The sequence below is a fragment of the Schistocerca serialis genome, chromosome 9 (genome assembly GCF_023864345.2).
Source record: "Schistocerca serialis cubense isolate TAMUIC-IGC-003099 chromosome 9, iqSchSeri2.2, whole genome shotgun sequence".
NCBI classification, from domain to species: Eukaryota; Metazoa; Arthropoda; class Insecta; order Orthoptera; family Acrididae; genus Schistocerca; species Schistocerca serialis.
Window position 1 is genome coordinate 418,496,265 of NC_064646.1, and position 14,770 is coordinate 418,511,034.

The window sequence follows — 14,770 nt, forward strand, 5'->3', positions numbered from 1 at the left end:
ATTTCGAGTTTCATTTTTCAGGTGCGGCTTAGATTCGAGTAAATACGGTATATTGAAGTTGTGGTGAATGACAAGAGTGACAGTACTAGTATAGTGGCAAAAGTGTAGACAGCATTATCATAGCATTTATATTGTAACATCACTCGGAGTCACACTTAGATATTAATCCCTGCTTGAGTTTTCTTTATTAGTATCAACTATGGACGTCCCAAGATTTACTGGTGAAACAGAGAGACAAAATGGAATGAAGTGACAAACTGAAAATAAATTGTGTGTGAAAAAGTTTATTTTCACAGTAATAACTGTAATAAGCAACACTGAATTCTGACAAAGATAGTAAGTCTTGAATAAATTGTGAATATATGCAAATGTTCAATTTGGCCTCCCAGGGAAAGTTTTCTTATGTCATACAGTCATTGGTTGTAAATTTGTTTTCTCAGAGACAATGTAGTCCAAATGTCTGAGTTGTTGATGTATAAATGTGTGTGTGAATTTTTCTAAATGTGATGAAGGACACTGTCCAATAGTTTAATTTCCTTTTAATAAGCCTATTTCTTGTTTTATGACATGGTCAGTATCCTTGAGGATCTCTTCACAATGGTTCTGTGGAATGAAAAATAATCTAATTGTATTCTGAATCAAGAAGATGCAGTCATATTGGGGTCTCGATGAACTTCAAAACAATACTTTACACTTACTCTCACAGGCAAGAGATAATTAAAGACACACTAAGAATTTTCTAAAGTCCAGGAAAAGTTTTCAGATACCCAGAACATACTAACTGAAACTGATGGGTTGCTAATGAGAAATTGTTTCTGGAGTTGCACTGATTAATTTGGATGTGGAAGTGACTTATTTTGTCAAACAAAAATTTCCAAAGTCTTGAGTCTTCTATTAACACACCTGATTTGACAATTGGATCCAAGAAAATTACCACAGATAACAGACATTGGTGGATTTGAGTACCTGCAGAGTACCCTTGATTTGGTATCTGCATTAAAGACATAGTCATTTCATATAAATTAGTGAATACATTAAAATTTAATTATTTTAAAAATCTGAATAAATGAGTTGAAACTACAATGAGAACTATGTCAGGGTCACACACTACAGGACATGTCCTATAATCCTACAAAGCATTAATGGTTTAGCCACATTTGATATTTTCAGATTAAATCTAAGGGGAAGAGATAATTCATTTATTTATTATTTATTATTTACACATCAAGTTCCATGGGAGCAAATCTCCAAGATCATGGAACATGTCTCTACATGAAATTACAACATAAAAGTAATAACAGATAAAAATAAAATGTTTATGAAACCGAAAAAAGTCATTCCATAAGTTTAAGTAAACGAAGTCAACAATAAAACAAGAATCAGCTTAATTTTTCAAGGAACTCCTCGACAGAGTATATTCTAGTGTTGATGGACTGTTGGTCTCAGTACTGTATGTAGTATTTTACCTGATAAAAAATCCCTAATTACAACTGAGGCCACACAGGCTCTTGTTAAAATGGTGTCCAGTTTGTTAGCAATTCATTCAAAAAATTTGTAGTGTGGGAAAGGCTGAAGCACATGTGTTGCTGTTGTTGTGTTGTGGTCTTCAGTCCTGAGACTGGTTTGATGCAGCTCTCCATGCTACTCTATCCTGTGCAAGTTTCTTCATCTCCCAGTACCTACTGCAGCCTACATCCTTCTGAATCTGCTTAGTGTATTCATCTCTTTGTCTCCCTCTACGATTTTTACCCTCCACGCTGCCCTCCAGTACCAAATTGGTGATCCCTTGATGCCTCAGAACATGTCCTACCAACCGATCCCTTCTTCTAGTCAAGTTGTGCCACAAACTCTCTAATCCCCAATTCTATCCAATACCTCCTCATTAGTTATGTGAACTACCCATCTAATCTTCAGCATTCTTCTGTAGCACCACATTTCTAATCTCGTCTTGTACAGACTATTTATTGACCATGTTTCACTTCCATACATGGCTACACTCCATACAAATACTTTCAGAAACAACTTCCTGACACTTAAATCTATACTCCATGTTACGAAATTTCTCTTCTTCAGAAACGCTTTCCTTGCCATTGCCAGTCTACATTTTATATCCTCTCTGCTTCGACCGTCATCAGTTATTTTGCTCCCCAAAAATCAAAACTCCTTTACTACTTTAAGTGTCTCATTTCCTAATCTAATTCCCTCAGCATCACCCGACTTAATTTGACTACATTCCATTATCCTCGTTTTGCTTTTGTTGATATTCATCTTATATTCTCCTTTCAAGACACTGTCCATTCCGTTCAACTGCTTGTCCAGGTTCTTTGCTGTCTCTGACAGAATTACAATGTCATCGGTGAACCTCAAAGTTTTTATTTCTTCTCCATGGATTTTAATACCTACTCCGAATTTTTCTTTTGTTTCCTTTACTGCTTGCTCAATATACAGATTGAATAACATCGGGAAAAGGCTACAACCGTGTCTCACTCCCTTCCCAATGACTGCTTCCCTTTCATGTCCCTAGACCCTTACAATTGCCATCTGGTTTTTGTACAAATTGTAAATAGCCTTTCGCTCCCTGTATTTTACCCCTGCCACCTTCAGAATTTGAAAGAGAGTATTCCAGTCAACATCGTCAAAAACTTTCTCTAAGTCTACAAATGCTAGAAACGTAGGTTTGCCTTTCCTTAATCTAGCTTCTAAGATAAGTCGTAGGGTCAGTATTGCCTCACGTGTTCCAACTTTTCTACGGAATCCAAACTGATCTTCCCTGAGGCCAGCTTCTACCAGTTTTTCCATTCGTCTGTAAAGAATTCACATTAGTATTTTGCAGCTGTGGCTTATTAAACTGATAGTTCGGTAATTTTCACATCTGTCAACACCTGCTTTCTTTGGGATTGGAATTACTACATTCTTCTTGAAGTCTGAGGGAATTTCACCTGTCTCATACATCTTACTCACCAGATGTTAGAGTTTTGTTAGGCCTGGCTCTCCCAAGGCTGTCAGTAGTTCTAATGGAATGTTGTCTACTCCCGGGGCCTTGTTTCGACTTAGGTCTTTCAGTGCTCTGTCAAACTCTTCACGCAGTATCATATCTCCCATTTCATCTTCATCTACCTCCTCTTCCATTTCCATAATATTGTCCTCAAGAACATCACCCCTGTATAGACCCTTTATATACTCCTTCCACCTTTCTGCTTTCCCTTCTTTGCTTAGAACTGGGTTTCCATCTGAGCTCTTGATATTCATACAAGTGTTTCTCTTTTCTCCAAAGGTCTCTTTAATTTTCCTGTAGGCAGTATCTATCTTACCCCTCTTAAGATAAGCCTCTACATCCTTACATTTGTCCACTAGCCATCCCTGCTTAGCCATTTTGCACTTCCTGTCGATCTCATTTTTGAGACGTTTGTATTCCTTTTTGCCTGCTTCACTTACTGCATTTTTGTATTTTCTCCTTTCATCAAGTAAATTCACTATGTCTTCTGTTACCCAAGGATTTCTACTAGCCCTCGTCTTTTTACCTACTTGATTCTCTGCTGCCTTTACTATTTCATTCCTCAAAGATACCCATTCTTCTTCTACTATATTTCTTTCCCCATTCTTGTCAATTGTTCCCTCTGAAGCACATGTTCATTTCAAAAATTCATCTATAGCCAAACATGGCAGAGTTGAGATGCCTATGTCGCACTTGTTGCTTGGACAAACATATTTGAGGGCTCAGACTGTACCTGAATTTTGGAAGATCTTGAACAAGCTTCTTCATTTGAGTACAAGATTAGCACCTGAAAGTTTATGGATGAGTATTGATAAGTTTCTGAAAATGGCCAGATGACACAGAAAGATGGAGGAACAAGGTTTTAAATTGTAAGACATTTTGGGGGGCAGATGTGGCCCCTGGGCACAATTTATTGGTGATGAACTGTAGTTTAAAACTGAAGAAACTGCAAAAAGATACGAATACTCTGAAAGAACCTGAGATTGTAAAGAGTTTCAGAGGAAGCATTAGAGAATGACTGACAAGATGGGGGGAAAGGAATAGAATAGAATAGAACAAGAATGGATAGCTTTGAGAGATGAAATAGTGAAAGCAGCAGAGGATCAAGTAGGTAAATAGACAACTGCTAGCAGAAGTCCTTGGGTAAAATGAGAGATATTGAATTTACTTGATGAATGGAGACAATATAAAAATGCAGTACATGAAGCAGGCAAAAGAGAATACAAATGTCTAAAAACTGAGACTGACAGGAAATGCAAAATGGCTAAGCAGGAACTTTTGCAGAAAAGGGAACTACCTGTGTTACTATCAAGACATCAGATGGAAAACCAGACCTAAGCAAAGATGGGAAAGCAGAGAGGTAGAAGGAGTATATAGAGAGTCAATAGACAGGAAATACACTTGAGGGTAACATTTTGGAAATGGAAGAGGATCTTGATGAAGGTGAGAAGGAAGATATAATACTGCGTGAAGAATTTCACAGAGTACTGAAAGTCCTAAGCCGAAACAAGGCCCCGAGAGTAGACAACATTCTGTTAGAACCACTGAAAACTCAGGGAGAGCCAGCCATGACTAACCTCTTCCATCTGGTGAGCAAGATGTATGAGACAAGCAAAATACTCTCAGACTTCAAGAAGAATATAATATTTCTAAGTCCAAAGAAAGCAGGTGCTGACAGGTGGAAAACTATCAGTTTAATAAGTCACGGCTGCAAAATACTAACATGAATTCTTTATAGAAGATTGGGAAAACTGATAGAAGCTGAACTAGGGGAAGTTCAGTTTTGATTCCATAGAAATGTAGGAAGATGTGAGGCAATACTGATCTTACAACTTCTCATAGAAGACAGGTTAAGGAAAGACAAACCTACATTTATAGCATCTGTAGAGTTAGAGAAAGCTTTTGAAAATTTTGACTGGAATATTCTCTTTCAAACTCTTAAGGTGGCAGGCATAAAATACAGGGAGCAGAAGGCTCTTTACAATTTGTACAGAAATCAGATAGCAGTTGTAAGAGTTGAGATGCATGAAAGGGAAGCAGTTACAAGTGGAATGTGTGTGTGATTAAGTACGATATTTTGCTGTCTCAACTCTTTACTTGAGGTTTACATGGCATTTACATAGAGTGAGGCACCATGAGGCTACCATAATAGTGATACAGTCATTTCGTTGCCCTATGATATGGTGCGTGATCAACTCAGGCAACCAGTATAGGTGCACACCTGCATGGCATGGACAGTGTGAGGTTATCAATCAGCTCTTGAGGGATATTTGACCATTCTTCCACGAGTGCAATATCCACCTCTGCAATTGTTGTGGGAGGTGCTGATGTGGCTGCAATGTGCCTGCCAAATGCATCCTAGACATGCTCAATAGTGTTGAAATCCAGTGAAAAAGCTAGCCACTCCATTTGTTCAATTCCCTCAGCTTCAAACACATTGTCCACCAGTGCAGCTCTGTACGAAGAGTGTTATTGTTCACCAAAAGGAACCCATCTCCCATGGCACCTGTGTACAGCACAACAGAAGGTCGAAGGATCTCGTATCTATACCTCTGAGCAGTCAAAGCACCATTCTGAACAGCATAGAGGTCCGTACATCCACCAATACTGACTCCTGCCCTCGCTATTCGTCAACCACCATGATATGGTGATGTTTCCTGCACAGAAGCAGGATTGTTCTGAATTCCACATTATCTCCAGATAAGGGAATGGTGTTGTCCGGCTGAACACAAAATCTTAGACTCATCTGTGAAAAGTAAGACTCCAATCCTGATGTTCCTTCACCCAGTTTCTGTGGGCTAACTGGTGTCATGGTTTTAATGGGACACACACCATAGGCCTCCATGCGTACAGGCCACATTCCCGAAGGCGATTTTGTCTTGTTGCTGCCTGGAGGGTGCATTGCAGTTGAGGTGCATTCGGCCTCCTGTCTCGACGAGCTATTAACCAGAGATAATTGTCATCTCTTGTTGATGTTACCCACGGATGACCTTGGCCTTGCCTTCTTTTAACGGTTCCTGTTGTCTGAAATTGTGTCCAGGTCCTAGATATTACACTCTGGGACACTCAAATGCCTGCAGCCTCCTCTCTCTGTGTCTCTCCCACTTCCATCCATCCTATGGCTCTCCCCTTAATCCAACTACTTGTGTAATTCGTTTGGTAGAGTAAACACAAGTCAACACCAATCCCATCTGCAGTAGCTTTACGTTATTACCACTATCTCAGTGATCGTAATATTGTTGAAAGAGATTTGCCCTCTGCAGCGGAGTGTGTGCTAATATGAAACTTCCTGGCAGATTAAAACTGTGTGCCGGACTGAGACTCGAACTCGGTAACTTTGCCTTTCGTGGCAAGTGCTCTACCATCTGAGCTACCCAAGCACGATTCATGCCCCATCCTCACAGCTTCAGTTCTGCCAGTATCCCGTCTCCTACCTCCCAAACTTTACAGAAGCTCTCCTGCGAACCTTGCAGAATTAGCACTCCAGGAATGCTTCTGTAGTTCAGAGGTAGAGCACTTGCCCATGAAAGGCAAAGGACCCAAGTTTGAGTCTCAGTCCAGCACACAGTTTTAATCTGCCAGAAAGTTTCGTAATGTTGTTGTCTCCACCCCGTAGAACTGACAGAAAGATGTTGAACCATTTTAGTTCATTCTGCCAATGGCAATACTTCAGAACCAAGACATCTCAACTGATTCCCTAATTGTGTTGACCAGTGTATTTGAAGGAGTGAGTCACGTATGTAAGTGAATATAGTGCTACAGAAGAATGCCAAAGGTTAGATGCTTCGATCATTTGCTAGTGGTCATGCATGCATGGTGTGTGCTTTCTTGTCAGGATATGAGATGTTTCCTTTGCTGAAAAAGGCTTTGTCCAAAAGCTATTAATGTGTAACAGGGTTTTCATTGTGTCTGCCTGCAGCTCAACAGGTCATCTTTATGGTAAGTAGCAATCTATCATTTTCCTAATATTACTGATATTCCAACCTAGAGTTGCCATTGTTTAGCACATAAATTGCAAGGTGATAACCAAGAACCAACTGCAAATTTTCTAAGATAGCTTGGATACAATTACAGTCAAGAAGAAAGGAAAGAGTACACACAACTTGCTGGAGATATATTTTCATTTATTAACTTACGTTTCTGCATTGCTTGTTGAGCGATGCTTGTTGTCAGTTACTCCGATAACTACTTGGGTTCCAGCTAGGCTATTATCTGCCTGAACACCTTTGACAGGTGTACTTCCAGCAGGGCTTGGTGTGCCATCACAAGATTTGCTGGAACCAGGAGTTCCTCCACTGCTACTAACATTTGGCCGCACCACATCATCCCGTTTTTCAATCATAATGCGACTTTTGGTCTCAGAGGAACTGCTAAATGTTGGCTGGTGTGCACTACCAGTAATTGCCAACCCAAAAGGGCGAGGCCCATCCCTGTGAGGAAAATACAAAAAATTTATTTTAATAACAATATCACTGAAAATTCGAAAGTAAATCATTGTGATAATATAACATATGATTACTAGCAGCAGCAGCACCACCACATGTATCAATGGCAACAAGAAAACTGACATACATATTTATACATCTACATCTACATCCATAGTTCACAAGCCACCTGATGGTGTGTGGCAGAGGGTACCTTGAGTACCTCTATCAGTTCTCCCTTCTATTCCAGTCTCGTGTTGTTCATGGAAAGCAAGATTGTCGGTATGCCTCTGTGTGGGCTCTAATCTCTCTCATTTTATCCTCATGGTCTCTTCATGAGGTATATGTAAGAGGGAGCAATATACTACTTGACTCCTCGGTGAAAGTATGTTCTCGAAATTTCAACAAAAGCCCGTACCGAACTACTGAGCGTCTCTCTTGCAGAGTCTTCCACTGGAGTGTATCTATCATCTCCGTAATGCTTTCATGATTGCTAAATGATCCTGTAATGAAGTGCACTGCTCTCTGTTGGATCTTCTCTATCTCTTCTATCAACCCTATCTGGTATGGATCCCACACCAGTGAGCAGTATTCAAGCAGTGGGTGGACAAGTGTACTGTAACCTACTCCCTTTGTTTTCGGACTGCATTTCCTTAGGATTCTTCCAATGAATCTCAGTCTGGCATCTGCTTTACTGACGATTAATTTTATATGGTCATTCCATTTTAAATCACTCCCAATGCCTACTCCCAGATAATTTACGGAATTAACTGCTTCCAATTGCTGAGCTGCTATATTGTAGCAAAATGATAAATGATCTTTCTATGTATTCACAGCACATTCCACTTGTCTACATTGAGATTCAATTGCCATTCCCCACACAATGCATCAATTCATTGCAGATCCTCCTGCATTTCAGTACAATTTTCCATTGTTACAACCTCTCGATATACTACAGCATCTCAGCCTCTCGATATACTACAGCCTCATACACAAAAAGCCTCACTGAACTTCCGATGTTATCCACAAGGTCAATTATATATATTGTGAATAGCAATGGTCCTATGACATTCCCCTGCGGCATACCTGAAATCACTCTTACTTCGGAGGACTTTTCTCCATTGAGAATGACATGCTGCGTTCTGTTACCTAGGAACTCTTCAATCCAATCACACAATTGGTCTGATAGTCCATATGCTCTTACTTTGTTCATTAAATGACTGTGGGAAACTGTATCAAACGCCTTGCGGAAGTCAAGAAATACAGCATCTTACTGGGAGCGCATGTCTATGGCCCTATGAGTCTCGTGGACAAATAGCGCGAGCTGGGTTTCACACAGTCGTCTTTTTGAAACCCTTGCTGATTCCTACAGAGTAGATTTCCAGTCTCCAGAAAAGTCATTATACTCGAACATAATATGTGTTCCAAAATTCTACAACTGACCGACGTAAGAAATATAGGTCTATAGTTCTGCAAGTCTGTTCGACGTCCCTTCTTGAAAACGGGGATGACCTGTGCCCTTTTCCAATCCTTTGGAACGCTACACTCTTCTAGAGGCCTACGATACACCGCTGCAAAAAGGGGGGCAAGTTCCTTCACGTACACTGTGTAAAATCGAACTGATATCCCATCAGGTCCCGCGGCCCTTCCTCTTTTGAGTGATCTTAATCATTTTTCTATCCCTCTGTCATCTATTTCGATATCTACCATTTTGTCACCTGTGCAACAATCTGGAGAAGGAACTAGAGTGCAGTATTCCTCTGTGAAACAGCTTTGGAGAAAGACACTTAGTATTTCAGCCTTTAGTCTGTCATCCTCTGCTTCAGTACCATTTTGGTCACAGAGTGTCTGGACATTTTGTTTTGATCCACTTACCGCTTTGACATAAGACCAAAATTTCTTAGGATTTTCTGCCAAGTCAGAACATACAACTTTGCTTTCGAATTCGTTGAACACCTCTCACATAGCCCTCCTCACACTACATTTTGCTTCACGTAATTTTTGTTCGTATGCAAGGCTTTGGCTATGTTTATGTTTACTGTGAAATTCCCTTTGCTTCCGCAGCAGTTTTCTAACTCAGTTGTTGTACCACTGTGGCTCTTTTCCATCTCTTATAGTCTTGCTTGGCACATACTCATCTAATGCATATTGTACGATGGTTTTGAACTTTGTCCACTGATCCTCAACACTATCTGTACATGAGATAATACTTTTGTGTTGAGCCATCAAGTACTCTGAAATCTGCTTTTTGTCACTTTCACTACACAGAAAAATTTAGCTACCTTTTTTAATATTTCTATTTACGGCTGAAATCACTGATGCTGTAACTGCTTTATGATCACTGATTCCCTGTTCCGCGTTAACTGTTTCAAATAGTTCAGGTCTGTTTGTCACCAGAAGGTCTAACATGTTATCGCGAGTCGATTCTCTGTTTAACTGCTCAAGGTAGTTTTCAGATAATGCACTTAAAAAAATTTCACTGGATTCTTTGTCCCTGCCACCTGTTATAAACGTTTGAGTCTCCCAGTCTATATCTGGTAAATTAAAATCTCCACCCAGAACTATAACATGGTCGGGAAATGTACTCGAAATACTTTTCAAATTTTCCTTCAGGTGTTCTGCCACAACAGCTGCTGAGCCAGGGGGCCTATAAAGACATCCAATTACCATGTTTGAGTCTGCTTTAACCGTGATCTTCACCCAAATTATTTCACATTTTGGATCCCTGTCAATTTCCTTTGCTACTATTGCACTTTTTATCACTATAAACACGCCTCCCCCTTCACTGTCCAGCCTGTCTCTGTGATATACATTCCAATCTGAGTTTAAAATTTCATTGCTGTTTACATCTGGTTTCAGCCAACTTTCCGTCCCTAGTACTATGTGGGCATTGTAACCATTTATTAATGAGAGCAGTTCTGGGATCTTTCTATAGACCCTCCTGCAGTTTACTATTACCACATTAATATTGTCATTCCCTGTGTGTAGTGCATGCCTGACCTATTCAGGGGGACCCTACATTTTCCCACCCGATAGTGGAGGTCAAGAAATTTGCACCCCAGATCTCGGGAGAATCGTCTCAGCCTCTGGTTTAAGCCTTCCAATCGGCTCCAAAGCGGAGGACCGTGATCAGTTCTGGGAATGACACTACAAATAGTTAGTTCAGATTCCACCCCAAGAGCGAGACTTTCCACCTTCACCAACTCTGCCAACCGCCTGTATGAACTCAGGATGAACTCTGAACCCAGACAGCAGAACTCATTGCTGTCAACATGAACAACAATTTGCAGTCAGGTGCACCAACTGCTCTCTATTACCGCTGGCAGGGCCTCCTCCACATCTCGGATGAGACCCCCACCGGCAAGCAGACAGAGTGAACACTGGCCTTCTTCCCCGACCTTTCTGCTACTTCCCTTAGGGGCTCCATCACCCACCTAACGTTGGAGCTCCCAATCACTAATAAACCCCTCCCCCATGTGCCTATTCAGACCTTGCTGAAGGAGCGGCCACATGTCCACTCACTGTCACGGCCAGCCTCCACATTGACCCTCCGCGTCAAGCAACGCGAACGCCGTTGAACCCGCCACTCTCGTTGGGGAGAGGGTGGCCCAACCGGGTCCAGTACCCACGAAGATGTCTTGAAAGCAGGGACCGTGGGTGAAGCATGTAACACCTGGTGTGTGCCATGTGACGCACCAGATTCCCCATTGCCGCTATACTCTGAAGCAGCAGCCTGAAGACAGCTGACCGTGGCCATCAGCATGTTCAGCTGTTCGCAAACAGTGGCCAGCTCCTCATGCATCCGTACACAGCAGTCACACATCCTATCCATCCTAAAAAATCAACAATTTACTGTAGAGAGTTAAGTAATCAACTTTTAACTAGACTGCTAATTCACTAAAGGCGGCTGATAGCTGACTAAACTGTGGTTACTAGACACTTCTTGTTGGAAACAATGAAAATAAGCACTAACTGTCTCTGGACTGTATTCAAAACAAACACAAAATCTATGGAACACTATTACTAGTACTTGAAAATTAAAGCTTCCTAAAAGTAACAACATGTGGAAAAAGAAGTGACAAGTACAAAAAACACAGTTAATACTTAAATTTATGTAGCTTGGTGCACCAAAAAATACACATGCACAACTATTTAGGGTATATAAACATTCAGTAGTCCAGACTACTAACAAATGTTGGAAGACTAAGCCCAGTGAAGCACCTTTTCAGATACTTCATGCAGACTCAATACCACTAGGGAAACATCTATTAGGGCACGTATTTACAATGTGGCTTATTGTCTGTACATCACCAAAGACACACACCCTATCAGTGCAAACACGCCATTTGTGCATGGTGTAGTTGCACATACCTTCTCCAGTTCGAAATGTGTTAAGCTTTACACAACACCTTTCCAGGATGATGAAAGCCTGGAACTTTAAAAGTTGAGTTGCCAATAAGCTCATGACTCCCGGTTTTCACGGCTTACCACTTACATTTCCATTTAGCATCACAGTTCAACCCAGTGGAGAGCATTTGGATTTCTATTTCATATGCTGGTCTTCTGGATTTGAGGCATTTCCTATGCGGCAAGAGTAAAACTTTGTGAAGGGGGACTGATTCATTTTTAGACTTGCTTGCAAAGATTGTACAGAGCCACCTTTCAACAAAAGCAGACAACACAGATGTTCGATAGTATTCGTAGCTAGCACTGAGTCACTAACGGTTTTCATAGAATCATTCAAGTAATCGTCATCTTTTTTTCACATGTGCGCTGCAGAACCACACTCATGTGCAATATTCTACTGCAGAGTACAGGGTTTATAAAAAAAAAAGAATCATCTGATTTGGCACATCTATATTTCTGAACTAATAAATGTATACAATGGTTTTTCTATTTTTGATGAACAGGAGACTCAAAAGTCTCCCCAATACCTTTTCATAGGTGTAGGTGTTCAATATGGCCCCCCTTGAGATGCACAGCATATGGAAATGTGGTATTCAAATTGTTCCCACACTGCAACAAGCATGTTTGAGTTACAGCTTCCCCAGCTGCTGTTATGCGATGTCTCAGTTCATTCATTGTTGTTGGTAATGGAGGCACATAAATAGAGTTTTTTATAAGCCCCCACAAGAAATAATTACATACAGTCAGATCTCGTGACCTTGGAGGCCAGTAATGTATGGCTGAATCATTTCCTCCAGTGCAATCGATCCATTGTTCAGTAATCCTTTGATTTAAAAACTCCCCCACTTCCTGATGACAGTGTGGTGGTTTTCCATCCTGTTGGTAAATGAAGTCGTTCGAATCAGTCTCCAACTGTGGGAAAAGAAAGTTCTAAAGAATATCAAGATATGTGCTTCCTGTAACAGTGTTCTTGGCAACGAAAAATGGACCATACGCCTTTTCTCATGAAACTGCATGAAACACATTAAATTTTGGAAAACCCTCTCATGTTGTACAGCCTCATGTGGTTGTCCCGTGCCCCATATTTTCACATTACAATGGTTCACCTTTCCATTTAAATGGAATGTTGCCCCATCACTAAACACTAAATGTGGAAGAAAACTGTCATCCTCCATTTTTCCCAGATCGAAATTACAGAACACCACACGTTGTCGTTTGCCACTTTCACGAAGAACTTGCCATAGCTCAATTTTGTGTGGTTTCACGAGTAAATGTCGACGCAGCACATGCCAGATGCACAGCAGGAGCATGTTGAGCTGTCGAGCTGCACAGCGAACAGGTTTCTGTGGACTCCTTGTGAAATTATGGCAGAGGTGTTCGATGTCTGTTTCAGGCACTCAGGGTTGGTGCAGGGATTTGCCTTTACACAAACAACCTGTTTCTCAGAATTGTTCATGCTATTGTCTAATGCTCTGTGTTGTAGGAGGATCCACACCATACCTAGTACGAAAGTCACACTGAACAGTTATTACTTGCATTGTGCAAAATGTAGAACACAAAATGCTTTCTGTTGTCTTGTCACCATTTTTACTAGAACTGAAGTGGGTGCACACTGCTGCTACCTAGTGGGAACCATGTAAAACTCGAGAGTATGCTCATTCCAACAGTACATTGTTCACGCACAAATAACATAATAGTTATGATTTTTTAAAATGCACCCTATATATCAATGCAAGACATGCTCCACGGACAACTGACATGTTTGCTTCCCATGTACTACCTACCAACTTCCTCGCCAAGTTCACTCATCTTTGTACTTTCTTAGCTGTGTTGGAAAGGTGTTTATGCTATGTCAAAGTTCTGTCTAATGGGATGCCATGGTAAGTTGGCATATTACTGTGATTGGCAATGCCATAGGGCCAAACTGTGGGTTGATCTTTGCTGCTGCTAAATGATTAGAGAGGTGGAAAAGATTTACTTTTGTTTTAGAAACCTTAGTCTGTCATCACATCCTGCATACTGGAGTTCCGGCAGGTCTGCTGTTACATACTGAATAAGGCCAGAGCAAGAACAGAGCCTTGAGGTGAGCCATCATTTGAGTACACATTGTCTGCTCTTCTTTTTAACTTGGTGTACTTCACACTGCTAATTTTTGAACATGTTCCTTAAGAGGTTACTTAGTCTTATAAGGTATAGTTATCAGAAATTTCAATATTATGCCAGTACACCACATCATGTCATAAGCTGCTGACATGTGAAGGAAAACTATCCTGGTCTTTAATTTCTGGTACCTAGTTTCTGTGTGAGTAGACAAGGAGAGCACTTGCTCACAGCAGCTTCTACAAGGTGTAATCTATCTTGTTCAGTTGGTACCACATAATTAATTTGGTTTGTATTCTGTCTAATATAAGTTTTTCCAGAAATTTGTAACCATAGCTAAATACAAATGTGCTCTGAAGCAGTTCCTTCTTTCCCTGTAATTTTGATAACAACAACTTAAGTGCTCTTAAATTTTGATGGTAATGTTCCTTTGTGAAGAATTACATTAAAAAGGTAGGACTGTTGTGCACCAGAATTCCTGAGTAAAGCCCATCTGCACCTGCTTTTCTACATTTCATGTCAGTAAGGACAGTCTTCTGTTCAATGGTCATAAATTGAGATGAGAATTTTGCACTAGATTCTAAATATTTCTTAACCTCAGTAAGTTCTCTGTTTACTTGTTGAACACATGTTTTATCTGCTGGAACCTTGGAAACTCTCACTCAATGACTGGCAATTATTTGTGTTATGACACAGGTCTTCTCCCAGCTCCCGAATCAGTGTCCCAGCTTTTCCACTGGAATGTGTGAAATCATTCTTTGTGCCAGTTTTCTCTGCTTTGATCAGTCACAGAATTCATTGAATTTGTGGCTGTTTCTTGCTCTCCACCTCCTTTGAATGTATC

The 14,770-nt window shown here is 40.6% G+C and overlaps 1 pseudogene; it reads right to left on the reverse strand.

Moving 5' to 3' along the window:
* The window catches only part of LOC126419665 (protein HIRA-like), a 294,055-nt pseudogene that overhangs the window by 95,258 nt on the left and 184,027 nt on the right, over positions 1 to 14,770 (reverse strand).